Here is an 18344-nt window from a genome sequence, read left to right as displayed (position 1 = left end):
AATAACTTCTTCAATTTCCGCATGGCTCTAGTGTGGCTCTCATCCCAATAAAATTTATGCCCCTTTCGAAGCAGCTGATATAAACAATCTGCTATGTGTGCAAAATGGGGTATCCAAATCATATAAAATACACAAGCTCCAATGAGTCTCCGTACCTTTGAAGTGGTAGAATAATACTCCCTAATCTTGCCTATAGCATCCACCTTCTTAGGTGAGGGTTTCGTGCCATAATATCCACACATATGTCCAACAATGACAACCTCATTTACTCCAAAAACAGATTTTTGCCCTGATAGTGTGAAGTTCACTTCTTCTAACCTGGCCAAAATCTTCTCACAAGTTGAAATATGATTAGCCACAAAGTATCTGCATCCCTGCTCATTTAGACTCTCATTCTTCTCTTCTTCTGCACACCCCTTAATGGGCACATCATCCAGGAAAGGCATAGTAAGCTGAGGTATGTAATCACGAAGAACCTTATGCATGGCATTCATCATATGCACAACAGAACTAGTGGCACCTTGAGGCAAGGTACACATCTTGACAAGCCTAATAGGAGTTCTCATAGTGGTTGTGTCCCTGCTTTCCAAAGCTAGTTGAAACTGATCATATCCCGAATATAAATCACCTAAAGAATAGATGGCACGTCTAGCAAATGCTTCTGCAAACTCATCCACAACTAGACCTATACCAACATTCCTGATAGTAACTCTCTTTACTAGCTGCATGTCCTGTATAAATCGGAGAGTACCATTCATCTTTGGAACCATAAACCACCTATTTGAGTATGGTGCAGATGAAGGCTCTAGGATTCCCATCCTGATTTTCTCATTCAACAAGTCAATCAGCTTTGGCAGGTGTGCCTTAGGCACTAGAATAGGTCGAAGGTTCCATGGAATATTAGGAATAATAAAGATCACCATAGGAGCAACAATATCCGGATTCACACATCCAATCTCATGCGGGAAAAAAGCAAACCCCCTTCCATGTCGCTCAAGCATCTCGTGAAAGCATTGCTTCTTTGTGGATAGCAAGAAATCACAATTTCCAATTTTCAATTCAGCAAGAGTCTCTACTGAAAATTTATGGCCTATATGCTCTGGATTCCTCAAAATTGGCTGTTTGGCAGCCCTCTCTATTTGTTGATCACTGTTAGGTGGAAGCGGTACAACTACCGGCTTCACCTTCTTATCCACAGTCTTGTATTTCATGTCAACCCTGGCTTCATTATGATCCTCTGCATTACTCAAATCTTGCTGTAAATCAGCAATTCTGCACTCCAGTGGTGGGGCTAAATATCCTCAACCCTCTGCTCTATGGACTGCATAGGAACAACCCTAAAATCTGGATGCTGAAATATTTCAGCAGTAAACTCTATTGGCTGAAAGTTTTCAGCCCTCTGGGTCTCTATAAGCTGATCATAATCAACTGGAAACTCTATTTGCTGAATTTCTTCAGCACGCAATACTTTTTGCTGAGTCACCTTAGTCTCTGACTCTATCTGTGACACAAAATCTGCAATTTCATGAAACATGTCTAGGGATTGCACTAATACATTACTGTGACAACTTTGCATATCAGTTTTCAGCATATTTTCTATCTCTGTCATCATATCCGCACAAATCATACTATCATACATCCCATCTATATGCTCATCATCCTCTAAAATTCCTACATTTTTCAAAATTTTCTCCTTCCTGCATATGTACTGCCTGGCAGCTCTAGGCAACTTAGAAGTCTTCTGATAACTCATCAAACTATTTGCTAAAATTCCAACAAAACTGGAGGAGAAAACATTGCTGCCAGGAGGCGAGAACTCCAATCTCCTCTGCTCTGTACCACTGTCGTCTCGCGAAACAGGACTACCTAATGAAAACCCAAATCCCTCACAGTGGGCAAAGGTGCATCTCTAAGAGTATCCCTGTTTCTAACATGGTTTACACACACAATCATAAACTGAATTGCTCTCATACCATCTTTACTGCGAATCCGTGCATAAGTAGATCCATCATCCATTACCTTTGTTTCCATGCGCATCTCTGTGATGAATGGCTGTCCAAGAATTATGGGATAAGAGCATGAATCCTGTACAAAGAAATGGAAATCCTCCTCTACATCTCCAATAGAAACCCTGACACTAGGACAAGCAGCATACAAATCACCTGTAGTGTTGTTGGCGGCTCTCATACGCCACCCATGCTCTACATCCATAGGCCATCTGTTACTTTCATAAACTCCATGAACTATGAGATTAATCTCTGAACCATGATCCATCAAAGCAACATAAGGCACCTGTTTCTCTCCAATTTTTACCATCGTTTCTGTAGTTGCCCTAGCCCAATGACTTTGCGAAAAGTGACTACGGGGTATCAAGACAGGCTCATTAGTTTCAGCATAATGCATAGGCTGAACTCTCTTCTCTATCTTTGGAAAAACAGAAGCATTCTCAACCATAACCTCATCCTCATCCTCATCCAACTCCCCAATCAAAACTCCCTGTGTATCAGTAGTAGGCAATGCATGTCTTTTTCTCTTCAGGACCTCTTGAAACTGATCTTGAAACTCTCTTTTCGAGATGCCCAAAACCTCAGAAATAGTAAAAGTCACCTCATTGCCAAGTATCTTGTCATTAAAGATTTTCTTCATGTCTGTAGATGTCTCAATATCAAACATCAATCTAAACCCTGGCTGCTTTCTCTCTCTAGGCTCTTGCCTCTTTTCTTTCTTTTGGGCATCTTCTATCTGTCGTTCTGGCCCTGGTCTCAAAGACGGTCCTGCAGTAGGTGGAGTAACAAACTCACCCCCTCTAGTCTTTTTAGCCGCACTTGGATTTTCTTCATCCCTCTTACACTTCTCCTCAACAAGTACATCTGCTCCCTGAGACTTAGCCAAGTAGGCATAAATAGTGTACCTGTCAACAGGCGAATCCCAACCTATCTCAGATTTGATGTTAGAGCCTGCACTAGTCAAAACAGTTTGCTGAATTTTTCCCTTGTTTGCCGTCTCCATAGCATAAGTCCATAATGCTGACTGATTCTCTGATCCTTTCTCAATCTGGACTCCATATGTAGAAGCATCTCCTCTACCTGCCACATAAGAAGTACGCGTAGCCATGTCATCCACTAACTTCTTCATTCCGCCTTTCCCAAAGTTGGTAGCAAGCGGAGCTCCTATTTCAGTCAACCAAATCTTACCATCTTGTCCCCAAAATACCAAATTCTTCCTCCTTGCATCCTGAAAAGATTCACAATCCCTGCAATGCTGATGGTCCATACTATCACACCAAATACATCTTCGATCTCTCCTAGGTGCACTAGGAGCACTCCTAGGTGCAGTAGGAGCAGTAGAAGAAATAGTAGGCGCAGTTGAAGCAAACTGCTCTTTCAATTTTCCCACCAACTCCGCTTTAACTAACTCCAATGTCAAATCCGTTATGCCTTTGATTATGTCATCAAGAGAGGAAGGCAGCGACGGAGTGGATGGTTTTGGAGCAGAAGGAGCCGGCATCGGTCTTGGAGCAGGAGGAATAGGAGGAGTAGAAATAGTAGGCACTGGCATAGGCCAAGAAACTGGCTGAGAAAGAGAAGAAATAACAGGGATAGAAGCAGGCATAGGAGTAGAAGACGGCATCCGTGTCATAAATCCATTCTGTAGGCGGGTTTTCCATATCCTCCTCTTGGTCAAAGTCGAGACTGCATCCTGGGCATCTTGCCAATCTGTTTTAAGACCCATAGGCTTCGTGCGATCTTCAAGAAGTTCTCCTAATTCTTCCTAAAGAGTAGGATCTGCAACTTGCAAGAAAAGCTCAACTTTCTCAACATCCAATGCTCTTTGTTCAATGGCATCAAGCTGACTATACCTCTCTTCAAATTCTCAAATCAACTCTGAAGTAGCCAAACCTTTGTTTGGCATGTAGACCCACTCTTGGAATGACTGTCGTGTAGCCATCCCAAAGTACTCAAGGAAATACTCTTCTTTCAGGGCCTTCTTAAAATCTTGCCAATGCGAATTTTGAATAAAAAGATCAGTCACTTTTGCCCTCAAGGCGGGTGTGACAAGACAAAGGAAATATTTACTCATAAGTCCAGCTGGAACTCCAAAAAACCCCATCTTGATCTCATATGTCTTCAAGTAAGTGGAAAAATTACGGCCATCAAATAGCTTCTTCTCATTCTCAACTACTTCAATTGCCTTAGTCGCGCTGATTGCATTCTTCTGCTCCGAATATAGTTGCCTTTGTTGAGACAACTGTTGTTGATGCAATTGCTACTGCTGCTGCATATACAATTGTGTCTGCTGATTTTGAAGCTGCATATACATAGACATATTCTGCAAAAATATGCTTTAGATCATCCATTGAAGTACTTGAAGTACCAGTCAATCATGGAGCTGAAGTAGAGGACGCAGTAGGAATCCTAGAAGAGGCTAAAATGGATGCTGAAGTATCTCCCATCCTGAAATTTATGCGACGCTTTCACGTCGGGTTCACCAAAGATGTTGAAGGGTTTTCGAAAAGAAAATCGCGACCACAGAGGACTTTGAATAATTTCAGGATAGAAGGTCAATAGTGGAGTTTTCCACAAAGGATCATATTTACATTCCAACAACTCTTTAGAAGACTGATGAGACAAACAACTTATTAGCTTAGCAACTCCCTCTTTTACATCAGAGAAGCTGAACTCTGTTATAACAGCATGTTCTTTTGATTCAGACAGGTAATGATTGTCTATGTTCAAATCCACAACCTCACGTAGTTTTTGAGAATTCTGAACCCAATCTTCATGTCCATAAGAACACTTGTATCCAGTCCTTCAAATGTAATAGACATGCCCTTAACCTTCTCTACAGTCTCTTGTGGTAGAACTCTTTTCAAGCAACTGAATGCATAAGTCAGGGTGTAAAATAGTCTGCCAGTTTGAGATCTTCTGTCAGATTCTCTGTGTGTGTGTGTGTGTGTGTGTGTGTGTGTGTCTGTCTATTTGTGCTGCCAATACAAACAATATCATGAATTCTTTATATGGGTAAAATATGTGGATGTATGGAAGTTGATCAGGTCACTCTTGGTGTCAAGGAACAATGGGTACAGTTTGAATCAATGCTTGAACCTGGGTGTCATTGCGTGGACTGGTGTTTTAGGAGCTATGTTGTTGGAACCTTATCCATGCTAACTAATCCACGCAAACAGATTCAAGCCTATGTATTCGATGTTGTGAGGACTACTATGCCAAAGATGAATCTGGATGATGTATTTGAGTAGAAGAATGAAGTGGCAAAATCTGTAGCTGATGAGCTTGAGAAGGCAATGTACAACTATGGTTTTGAAATAGTTTAGACATTGATTGTTGACATTATTCCGGGTGAGATCGTTAAGCGAACAATGAGTGAGATCAATGCAGCTTTGAAAATCCTCCTTTCAGCACTCTCCCTTGTGATGCAACCTGCCTACTCTGATCCTAGTTGGTCCAGATGCTATTTGTTTTTTTTTTCACAGGAATCAAAATCATACATAAATTTTTAGAATAAGTGCCATTTTACTTGCAAACATTCGGAGTACCAGAAGCACAAAATTCTACTACAGCTCCAAGTAAAAGCTTCTTGGAATTTTCAGCTTGAACAGCTTTTGCAATGTACATCTTCTTAGCAGCAACTTCTTTACTTTGATAGACTCAACCTCAGCACTCCACATCCAATCAACAAATGACTTTCATTATTTAGGACCTTGGACTCTCTGTCTGTAGCCCTCTCATACCACACCAAAAAATCTCTTCCTCCTCCCTCCCAATGTAGCTCCTCTTCATACCAGGTCGAGCTCCGCCGTTCTCTTTTCCAGCATTGACTGCAGTGCTTGCCAAAAGGATTGTTTGCAATCAAGCACAAGTAGGACTCGCCCACTTACAAGCTTAAGCAAAACCTTCAAATTTGTTGTTATGATTCCCAACTTTGTCATCAGCCGTGCAGCATTTGCAACTACATCTGAAACAGTTCTATTTTCCTGTCGTGCTTATACAATTGATGCATGAAACATTTCTCAAACAAGTCGTTGTGTCTGAACATAAGCAATACAGTCGCTTCAAATATTTCCCTTCCCCTTCTTCCAGTCCTGCTCCTCTGTTCCTCTCCCCCGATTGCCCTCTGCTTTTTGCTCCCCTTCTCCATTAAGCTTCTTCCCCCCAAAAAGCCCTTTTCAAAAATAGTCATCCATTCCAAAATAGCATCCTTCGTTTTTTTTTTCTTCCAAAAACATAAATGGCACAAAGCAAAGTAGTCAACAAATCTGATTGTATACCCTGCCCTTAGGTTTCCACCACTTGTTAACATGGGTCTGCCCAAATATAAAATAAGGCACTAAAGAAGATCCTGTCTCAATTGCACCAATACTTGGCTTCAGATAAGCTACCTCATGAACATGTTCCATAAAGAGCATCTCTCTAACACCTCCAGAAATCAGAACATAGCTACAACCATCTTTTAATAAATCGCAAAGAACCTTTCATGAAGAAGACACTAGTCTCAACCAAGTCCATATGTCTCTTAAAAAAGGAGTCCTAAAAACCGCACTACTTGCCAGACCCTTAACTTTTTAACTGCAGAAACCTCCATTGCAAAATCCAAGGTAGATGGTAATTGAACTTCTAGTGCTTCTGATCCAAACTTCCCAAACATCTCCATTACAATGCTTTCAAACTTCTCTCCACTATACTTGCATGCAGAAAATAAATGTAAACACGACTAAGTATGTACAAATTAACAAAACACACAACTTTTGGGTGGATTTCACACCTCGGATGCGCAGCTACACGACAACGCGTCCTTAGGAATCGTGAAAAACGTTCTATAGACGTCGAAGCTTGTACCTCAGTTGAATGGTTAATATAAAGTTTACTTCCAAGAGACCTGTTTGAGTTGTTTTTGTGTTAGTGCCAAAATTTACACGAAAGAACCCTATTCCCTAAAAGTCTTAATTAAGGAAGCTGATTTTAAATGCTACACATAAATGTGGTAGGACCTAATTAGATAACTAAAGAACACCTATTGAGGGAAGTGGGTGGGCAGAACCCTCGACATGTACAGTAGGGTGGTCCTAGAGAACTGTAAGGCTTCTCACAAGGTTCTACCATCATACGACCTTTAGGTGTTGTTAGGTTAGAATCTAATTCATGTTTTTAGGGACCAAAATGGGACTATACCCTACAGGTAGAGAGGTTGAGCGACGCATCCCTCTTGTTTCCCATTCTCTTTGAACCAAGTGCATCATGGGTTGTCTTTGGTTTGTTGGGTATCTCAGCATATAGTAGGATGCCCATGAATCAACACTAGAATGCTATTAGGAGACCTTGACCCTAGGGACCTAAGTTTCAGGTCGATCCTAGTGGGTTTGGCCGTGAACGTTTGGTTGCAAGGCGAAACTCAAAAAATCCTAGGTGAGACAAACCCCGTAACATTCCATGAGAGTGTCAACAACATCACTTAGATTTGTATCTCGATGGTCCACTAAAAATGTGCCTCAGAAACTGATATGTGGCACGTTACAGATACCTTCTTCTTTGAAGCTTATAATCACCAATTTGTTTTGGGACCATCAATGACTTCCCTCACTTATTATCAAAAGATAACCTATAGATTTAGCTCTTATTTATCTATACTTCAATTGACTCCCCATGTTATTTCTTCTCTTCTTTTCTAAGTGCAAGGTGCTCCCCGAATTCCTATTTTTACTCATTACCCATTTGTTGTGGATTGAGCTCTCTCTCCTACTACTCCTTGTCCTCCACCATCTAGCACACTCCTTTCCACTTTTCAAATGTATTTCTTAACTCCTTTCTTATCTTATTCAATTAAGCTACACGAGTCTCATCTTTAACCTTTTCTTCTTTTTACAAATTTTCCTATCCATCACTTCATCCTTTGATGCTTGTTTCTCTTCGTCCATCTACATCTTTTGTTCCTAGTCCCACTTTGTTGGTTAGTAGCTACTTGAGTTTTGGTTTGCGGGTACTGACACAGAGGGTGGAGTAAAACTGATTCATTGATAGGACCTTAGATTCATTGGCTTGTGATTCCAAGGGATTGGCAGACTCTTACATAAGCTTATTAGAAATATTTGTAGTTTTTCCAAATCTATAATCAATCTACTGATTCTTCAATAAGATTACCTACTAATTTTTCTTGGCACTTAGCATACATTAATTGTCATTCTCATAATGATCAGAAGTGAGTACCAAAGTTATCCATTAAGGATACATAAAAACTAATTATCATTGGGAGGTATAGGAGATTGGTTGGTAATCTCATCGACTTGTGTAACACCAGACCAAATATCAGTTTTTCTATTGGTGTTTTGAGGTGAGTAGATTCTCAAACAAACCACGAGAAAGTCATTGGAAAGCTAGGATATGGGTGCTTAGATACTTGAAGGGAACTCTTCACTACGGTATCGCATACAATTTTGGAAGTACTTTTATGGGAAACTATGACTCGGCCAGTAGGTCATAGTGATTCAAGGAAATCAGTTTCTAGACATTGTTTTTCTTTAGGTTTAGGAATTATCTCTTGGATTAGTAAGAAGCAACAAACTATGACATTGTCTTTTATCAAAGAAGAGTACAAGGTAGCTTGCTTTGCTGCATGTAAAGTAGTATGGTTAAGGAGGATCCTATGGATTATGGAAGTACAAGATAAAAATCCAACAAGGGTAAGATGTGATAGTCTCAGTGTTGCATCATCATTACCAAAAATCTAGTTTTTCATGCATGCACCAAACACATTGAGATCCAGTATCACTATGTGCATGACTTGATTGAGGATGGGATAACAGAGCTGGCCAACAGAGGAGAATGGAGAAAATATATTCACCAAAGCTCTTACAAAGGATCTCCTTTGAATTCATCTTCAGAGACTTAGCGTTGGGCCGAGAATGTATTGTGATGAATTTGATTGGATTTTTCAGGATCTTGAGAGTGACATTGATGAGAATGTGAGAGGAAATTTGAGTAAGGCTTTCAAAAGAATTGAAATTTTGAGGAAGGATAAGTCTAAAATAAGGAAAATGGAGTGGGAAGGTGATTGTGAGGTGGTAGTTCAATATTTGGGAGTTAAGAAGTATTTACCTCATGTTATTGACCCGAGTTTGTTGTAATGTGCTGATGTTATTTGTGGAGATGTTAACATGGAAGCTTCTTCATTTTCTTGTGAAAATTTTTGTGAGATTATTTGTAAGGATACTACGGAAGGTGTTCACCACTCTTTGCATATGAAATACTCAATGGATTCATGCATTATTGATGAGTTAAGTGGTGTTGAGTACCCTAGAGTGTCCCCATGTTTTGATGTATTTGGTTGTTATAGTGTTGTGAGTCGTCCGAAGTTAACTCTTTTTTATGTTGTGCTTTTGGATATTGAGTTGGGAGACCCTTGCGTAGCATCTTTTAAATAAGTTGTTCATGATTGCATAGACAAATTTGTGGATGAGTTAGAGTCTGGCAACAAAGAAAGGGTCGAAATTGTTGTAGATGAATGCTTGTAGACTAGAGGGAGAGCTAAATATGTCAAGTGTTTTGGTGTAAATTGGAACCCTTAGAAAAACATTAGATGGATAGGAATTTAGTTAGCTTAGGTATTTGTGCGACTATTTATTTTGTTGTTTTGTAGCTAGATTTTTTGCATTTGTCTAGATCAAGAATTGTTTTTGTTATTTTTGTTCCGATTTTTAAGTGTGAAAACTTGATAGCCTTGGTCAAGATTGGTGTTTATTTTTTAATACGTTGAAGCTAGAGTTTGTTGTTAGTCGATGGACATTTTGAAACAGATATATTTTCTTACCAATACTTTTGCACTATATAAGGATTGTGGTTTCAGGAGCACTTCATGTTGCACTTAACCAATGCACTACACTTAGGGGTCATCTCATGATTTTATCCAATTACTTCCATGCCATGAGTTGGGTTTTTGGTGCTACCGGCACTCTTGTTGCTAAAAATCATATTGTTACTCAACTTTTTCATACCATGAAAGATCCTTTATATGACAATATCATCACTATTTTGTCTAACAAGGATTATATCCACTTTGACAAAGCATGTATATCTCTTATTGAATATTCTCAATGTCATGAGCATCATTTGGAAAAATCTGATGTTGTTTTGGTTACTCACAAACAAAGGGATTTTGATGCTGCTTTTGTTGCTCGCAAGCATCCCACTTCACATTTTCAGCAAGGTGGATGCCCTAATCAAGGTGGTAAATCTTCTCGTCTTACTTATCCTAACAAACATTGTTCTTATTGTGATAAGAAAGTCCATGTGGCTTCTGATTGATGGGCACGTCAATATGATGAGGACCATGGAGTTACTACAAAGAAACCTCACTCGTCCAAAAGCTTTCCTCCTTGTGATTATTGTGCACATACAGATCATCCATCTAGTCGTTGTTATAAATGCAGATATGATGAAGAACGTTCTCGAGCTTATATTGTTCAACAAACTACAACCGATGATGATTATACTCATCTGGCAGGAGCTCAATTTCGTCCATCATGATATCTCTTCAGAAAATGTACTTCATGTTCATGATGGTTCTCTATTCATTGTTGATTCAGGTGCCACTAGAAACTTGACATACCAATCGCAGTGGCTTCATAATTATCATTCTCTTCTTGTCAAGAAGTTTGTTTACCTTGCGGATGATTCGACTTGTCAAGTCAAAGGAGTGGGTGATTTATATCTGGGGACTGTTTCATCCACTAGAATATTAAGAGGAGTTCTTCATGTTCCAGATTTGCAAAGAAATCTTCTTTTTGTTGCTCGTCTAGTTGATCTTGGTTTGTTTGTTGGCTTTGATCATAATCAATGTTGTATAGAGAAAGACGGACATACTATAGCAATGGCTCCTCGACATGGTAATCTATTTGAGCTATCATTGAACGATACGGTTGCAAATGTTGCTACTGCCCTAGGAGATGTAGATTGCAAATTATGGCATCAACGATTTGCACACTCCGATTTTGCCAAAATTCTTGATGTTCATCATCATGATCTTGTGCAAGGTATGGATCTTAAATCTCATCCACGTATGGGAATATGTGAGTATTGTGCACTTGGAAAACACCATCGTTCGCCTTTCCATACTTCTACTTCATCACATTCCTGTGCTCTCTTGGATTTGGTTCATACCGATATTTGCGGTCCTTTTCTTGCCTCAAAGTCTCAATATCGATATTTTATAGCTTTCATTGATGATTTCTCACGGTACACACATGTCTATCTTCTTTGACATAAGTTTGAGGCTTTATCTATATTTAAACAATACAAGATGTGTGGAGCTTCAAATTGGATTCTCTATAAAGACTCTTCGCAGTGACAATGGCAGTGAATATGTATCCAATCTATTTTATGATTTCTGTAAGGATCAAGGTATTCATCATGAGTTTACAGTTCCTTATTCTCCTCAACAAAATGGTGTTGCTGAGCACAAAAATCGCACTATTCTTAATGCTATACGTTGCATGCTTATACACTCTGGTTTGTCTCGAAAGTTTTGGACTGAAGAACTTCTAATAGCTATTTTTATTCAAAATCATCTTCCAATAACTACACCTGCTGGTAAAATTCCTATAACAATCTGGACAGGGAAGACACCTTCGGTCTCTCACTTTCGCACATTTGGCTGCATTGCTTATATTCATGTGCCCAAGGACATTGGATCCTCTAGGTTTGAAGGTTATTTTTCTTGGTTATTCAGATCATTCCAAAGGTTACAAATTTTATGATCCTTCTACTCAAAAGGTTGTCATTAGTCGTGATGCTATATTTGATGAGAAGACTATGGGTGGCACATGGTCATCAGATGTTTCAGATGATACATAGTATTTGCTTAGTACATTTCCTTACTTGCTTTGTGAGTCTACTAATTCTGATGATCATAAACCTCCTTTACCTCCAAAGAAGATTGATGAAAATTTGGAGATATATGTCGATCTTCCTATTGAGATAGAGCATGGATTCTATTCTATTGAATATGATGTCTTTGATGATGCTATGTCTGTCCAAGAGGATCCAATATCATATATAGAAGCTATCAATTTGTCTCAAAGGGATCAATGGCAAGAAGCTATGCAAGCTGAGTACGATTCTTTAATCTCCAAAGGTACATGGATTCTTACTGAACTCCCCCCAAATCGTGTTCCTATGAAATGTAAATGGGTTTATAAAACCAAGACCAAAGCTGATGGCTCGTTTGATAAGTTCAAAGCATGACTTGTTTCAAAAGGTTACTCACAGATTGCAGGAGTAGATTATCAAGAAACATTTTCTTATGTTGTGTGCTCCACAACTGTTCGTATGCTTTTGGCTTTTGCAACACTATTTGATCTAGAAATTCACCAAATGGATGTTAAAACGTCTTTTCTCAATTGAGATCTTAAAGAAGAAATATATATGGAGCAACCTGAAGGTTTTATGATTGCAGGAAAGGAGCATCTTGTATGCTAGCTTCATCATGCATTATATGGATTGAAGCAAGCCTCTCATGCTTGGTATATTAAGATTGATCAGTTCCTCACATCTAAAGGTTTTGTTGCATGTTTTGCTGACCCAAATAGTTACATCAAAAGGGAGGACAAATGTTTTATTATTCTTGCTCTATATGTTGATGATACTATTCTTGTGTCAAATAATATTGCTTTCTTGGATGCTATGAAGAAGCTTTTATCGATTTCATTTAAAATGGTGGATCTTGGTGAGATATATTCTTGTTTGGGTATTCAAGTTCAACAACACCGACAAGAAGGCATTTTTCTTCTTTTTTAGACAAAGTTTATTAATGATATTGTTGAGAAGTTTGGGTTGACAAATGCACACTCTACCAATACTCCCATTCTTTCGAGTTCTACCAAGGGTACATCTACAACACGTAATGAAGAATCAACCATTCATCAACCTTTTGCTAATCTTGTTGGTTGTCTTCAATTTATTGGTTTAAACACAAGACTAGATATTTTATTTGCAGCTAACTTTTTGGGACAGTATCTTTCTTCCTCTTCCACTATTCACTGGAGTATTGCAAAACATATTCTTAAGTACCTCAAGGGTACTAAGGAGTTTGGTCTTATTTATCATTGTCCAGAGGATTCTTCTTTATCTTCTTCAACTTCTCTTGACCTTATTGGATATACAGATGCTGATTGGGCAACTTCACATTTATCCATGCGATCTACAAGTGGGAATTGTTTCTTTGTAAATGGATGTTTGGTTTCTTGGTCCAGCAAGAAACAACGATGTGTTGCGGTTTCTACAACTGAGGCCGAATATGTTGCTGCATCATTAGTAGCTTGCGAGCTAGTTTGGCTTTGACAACTACTTGCAGATTTGGGACATCCTTCATCATCTAGTATATCTCTTCGATGCGACAACCAAAGTGCTATTAGCCTTACTAAAGACTATATACAACATAGTAAATCAAAGCATATTTCTATTCATTATCATTATGTTTGACATGAAGTCAAGAAAGGTTCCATTATGGTGGAGCATTGTCCCAGTGATCAAATGGTTGCAAACATCTTCACAAAAGCTCTTATTGAAGCTCGCTTTAGTTCATTAAGACATGCACTTGGTATTGTTCCAAGTTCTTGTCTCACTGATTGAGGCATGTATCATTGTATTCAAGAAAACTTTATAGTAAATAATTTTTGTATCGTAGGTATGTGTAGGGGCTCGGGTTTTTCCCTTGTTCTCCCCAAGGGTTTTTTCACTCGCACCCAGAGACCTTTTTTTGAGTGAGGATGTTACAACTATATATATCATCTCTCACTTGACTTAGGTCTCACCTATATATACTAACTCTACATCAATATGAATCATTCTTTGGGAGCATGTCTTGTGTATCTCTCTCGTACTCTCTCTCTCTCTCTCTCTCTTAACACATTATGCACCCACTATTTCTTACATGCATGAGAGTTGGGATTTTCATCACTAGGTTTGGAACCTCTAATTGTGTGGAAAAGGAGGATGGGTAAATTTTTAGGGTCGTGAAGGATTCCTTTAGTTGTGAGATGGGTTGTATTTTTCTAGTCCACATCTTAAGGGCCATTATGTTGTTATGAGATAGTTGGATTTTTGGGAGGGTGGAGTGGAGTACGACATTTCCTTGCTGTGAGTGATGAGAGCTGAGGTTAAAAATTGTCACTAATTAAGAAATTGTGTTTACATGTTGCATGACGCGTGAGCATCTCTAGCCAGGCAAAGCACTATTGTTTTAGTGCATACATCTTTTTGTGTGTAGCATCACTTGTATGATTGCATAACATGGACTCCACTTTGCATGTCTTTTCAAATCATGTGTATTGGAGAAAAAAATTAATCTTCAACAACATATTCTTGCTAGGATATATTGCATTGTGAAAAAGTAAGTACATATGACGAAAACAACAAAAGACTCAAGAGAGATCCATGGAAGAATGTTTTTACTTGGAGAATTATGAAGAGAATGTTTACTAGCTAAAGAGATTTGAAGGGTGTCATTGGTAGATGCTCTAGTAGAAATTTGGTAAAAGTGTGAGTGAGCTAGTGTGATAGGTTGCCAAAGAAAGCTTTACATTGTGGTGTTGAAATATACTATCGTTTTGCTACAATTGAGGTTCTTTATGATAAGATAATAGAATTGTGGGAATAGTAACAAATGATATGGTGATCTCAAAGGGTGGTTTAAAAAATCAACTTTTCAGCTGGGTGTGGAATTGAGAGGGCATGGTAGGGTAGCATCAAGGGATAAGCTTGTATGGTGTAATTGTTATTAAAGAATCACGTGGAAAAGTCTCAATGTATTAAACTTGGAACAAGTCTATATATAGTATTAATGGAAGTTGTGACTAGAATAGTGAAGATAATGATGGGAACACCCCTTTTCGATTCCTTTTCAATTTGAATTATTTGGATTACAAGTCATTACACTTACCGCTTGGCTAAAGAGTCTAAAGTTTTTGCAACAAAAGTGAGCCCAATGTCCATACTAGTGATGAGAGCAACAATATAGTTGTTTCATCTTCTAGTTCTCCCAAGAAGTTATCAAAATCTTTCATCTCTAACTACAAAAAAAAGCTTCTATTGGAATCAACTCTGTATACCGTACTAGGAAATGCATTGTATAAGCGAGACAAAGATAAAGTAGTGGAGAGATGCGTTGTGGGAGATAAGATTGGGACAATGCTGAAAGCCAACCATAATGAGCCATGTGATAGACATTTTGAGAGAGAATAGATAGGTAGAAAGGCTCTATTCAAAGGTTACTGGTAGCTTGTACACCATAAGAATACATATGACTATTACAAGCGATGTGATGCTTGCCAATGTATGGAAAAGCCCACCAAATCTAGTGCCATGCCCTTGCAATCCATGGTTCTTGTGTGAAGACATTTGAGAAGTGGGAGATCAACTTTGTGGACCCCAGTGACTCTCCAACCAGAAGAAAGAAAAACCCGTATATCTTGGTATGTAGTATTGATTATGTGATGAAGTGGTGTGAAGGAAAAGCTCTCAAATGAGATAACCACAACAGCATGGCCTTGTTCCTATACAAGAATATCATCACCCACTTTGGTAGTCACTTAGAGCTCGTAATTGATAGAGACACTCACTTTTTAAACAAAATTATGAAAATTTTGTCAGAGCTTTACAGTATCTGCCACCGCAAGTTGACTACCTCGAAGCCAATGGCTAGGTCAAATTTATGAATTGCATCCTCCACTTGATCCTAACAAGAATGATTGCTGCACATTGTTGTGATTGGACTGATCAAATTACAGAGACTCTCTAGGTATATAGAACCTCCCATAAGGCTACTAGGGGATAGAGCTTTCTAGCTGGTGTATGGCACAAAAGCCATCTTCCTTGTTGAGCTAGAACTACCCTCTTTGTGAGTGGTTATTACTGAGCGCTATGCCACTAAGGGCTAAAATGATGAATGGGTTGCCTCTTACCCATCCAACCTCCAATCCTCACTAAGAGAACTAAAGAGAGGCACCACCTAGCCAAAGGGAGGATGGGCTAGGACATCTCTTTTCTCAAAGAGAATCAAAAGAACCAAGACACAACTTCACAAGAGAGAATATATGTACTAGACATCATATTAAAATATCAGAGAGAGGGAGATGAGAAGAGAAGAGTTAGAGGAAGCTTGCCATTATGTATTCATGGAATGAGAAGATGAGGAGAGGGAGACAAGAGGAGAAGAGGTAGAGGAAGCTTGTCATTATGCTATATAATAAAAGAATTCACTCATAGCTTACCTCAAAGAGATGGACTAGCATGAGGGTATTCTAGAGTGCTCTCATGTGCTTGTCATTCTCCTTCCCTTAATGTCTCCATGGGCTCCTTATATAGCCTCCATGAGGGATTGGATAAAGCTAATCTTCTCGATTAACATAATCCTAGATGATGTATGGCATCTTTGAAAATATGGAGAACAATGGATGGGAAAAGTCTCCACCTTGGTCATCATGCAAGAAGCCAAGGGTGGTGGTAGAAAAAATAGAGAAAGGAAGCTAGATTATAAGAGGTGGCTGCCTAAAGCACATTATTGTAATATATTTACAAGAAGGATAGAATGGAAAGTTGGTGTGGTGAAAGAGAAAAGAAAATTGCATGTAGCCAGCAGTCTGTACCTTCGTAACTTCAAATCAGTGAAGAATATGAAAAAAGTTTCTTCTGCAACTTTGTAGACCAGGTCAAAATCAATTGGGCATCACATGAATTTTCTTTAAACTTTATTTTCCTTGGGAGTTATTGAGATTATAAAAATTGACTTCCAAAAGTTGCTTTGACTTTGGTTCCTTATATATATATAAATACATATAAGCATGTGACAGAAGGGGTCCATGCTTGTAAGCTTTTGTGTAAGATCCAAATGACACCATGATGTAGATATTGACTTGTGTACTAGGGTGAGGTGTCCTCTAATGATGGTGATAGATTCCAAATCTTAGTGATGTAGGCGGAACCCACGTGCAGTTGGAGGTTAGTCCTTTGAAAAATCTATGCACTCACTCAACTCCTAGGTGTAATCCATTTCCATATTCACTAAGATAATCATCCCTTTTACCCTTTACATTGACATCCCTCCTAAGAATGTGTTCCCCCCATTTGCTAGAGTTATCATAATCGAGAAGCAATGTAGCATACCTAGTGCTTGAAGAGTAAACCCAAAGTGATATGGTAAGGCTCTTGATAGGGGTTTTGGCCAAATTTTGTGGTAGTAATCTGGTTTGTGAAAAACCCGGATCATTAGCCCTCCCCTTAGGCTAGAGGCATCCATGCCTATAGCTTACTAATGATGGTTCAATAGAGCACGGAGGAATGCATCCCCTCAGTTGTGGCTCTTCATTAAATGACTGCTCCAAAGTGTCCCTATCTCTTTGAAAATAAGGCTTGAGTCGCATCCATTTACCTTGTCTTGTGAACTCTCCCATCCATGTCACCTAGCTTATAGCTGCCATTTGGATATCTCCTTATGACCATGAATGGCCCTTCCCACTTGAACACAAGTTTAGCATCCTTTCTATTATCAAAGTGATTATCATAGCATAGCACAAGTGATCCTTCCCTTATGTGTTTGCTAGCCAACTTCTTATTAAATGTATTTCTTCTCTCTTCAGTATGCATGGAATAGTGTTGGACTGCTGCTTCTCTATCTAACTGTAGCCTCTCTAGATCCAATATCCTTTCCTCTAACTTCTTATCTTGATTCTTCTCTCAACCGATTACTAAAACACGTAAGCTGGCCAGTTCCACCTCTATAGGAAGCAAAGCCTCTTGGTCATAGACGAGGTGAAATGGAGTATAGCCAAGTGAGGTTCTGAATGAAGTCCTGTGGGCCCAAAGAGTTGCACTCAATTTTTTATCGCAGTGCTTGGGGTGCATTTCTACTTTCTTGGTAATTATCTTACAAATCAGCCCATTCACTTTTTCGACCAAACCATTACACTGTGGGTAGTAGGGAGTAGAATGCATGTGCTTGATTTTTAGCCTTTCCATTAGCTCCCCTACTAGATTGGCCCTAAAACTAGGAGCTCGGTCAAAGATAATTTCCAAAGGTGTGCCAAACCTACAACAAATGTTTTCAAACACAAATTTTCCCACTTCTTGGGCTGTGATCCTACTAGTTGCTGAAGTCTCTGCCCACCTTGTCATGTAGTCCACACCCATTATGATGTATTTCTTACCAGATTAAGTTCTTCGGAGTGGCCCTATTGCATCAATCCCCCATTTCTCAAATGGGTTCAAAGTGTTGTTTTTTGCCTGTCAACTGCGATTGCGACGCATTGATTTCACCCATCCTTCTTTTTCATGAAAAGTCCC

Source organism: Lygodium microphyllum, chromosome 1 (genome assembly GCF_053477565.2).
Source record: "Lygodium microphyllum isolate KBCC chromosome 1, Lygodium_microphyllum_v1.1.10, whole genome shotgun sequence".
Taxonomy (NCBI): Eukaryota; Viridiplantae; Streptophyta; class Polypodiopsida; order Schizaeales; family Lygodiaceae; genus Lygodium; species Lygodium microphyllum.
The sequence above is the reverse complement of the archived record's forward strand: the minus strand, read 5'-3'. Positions refer to the sequence as shown.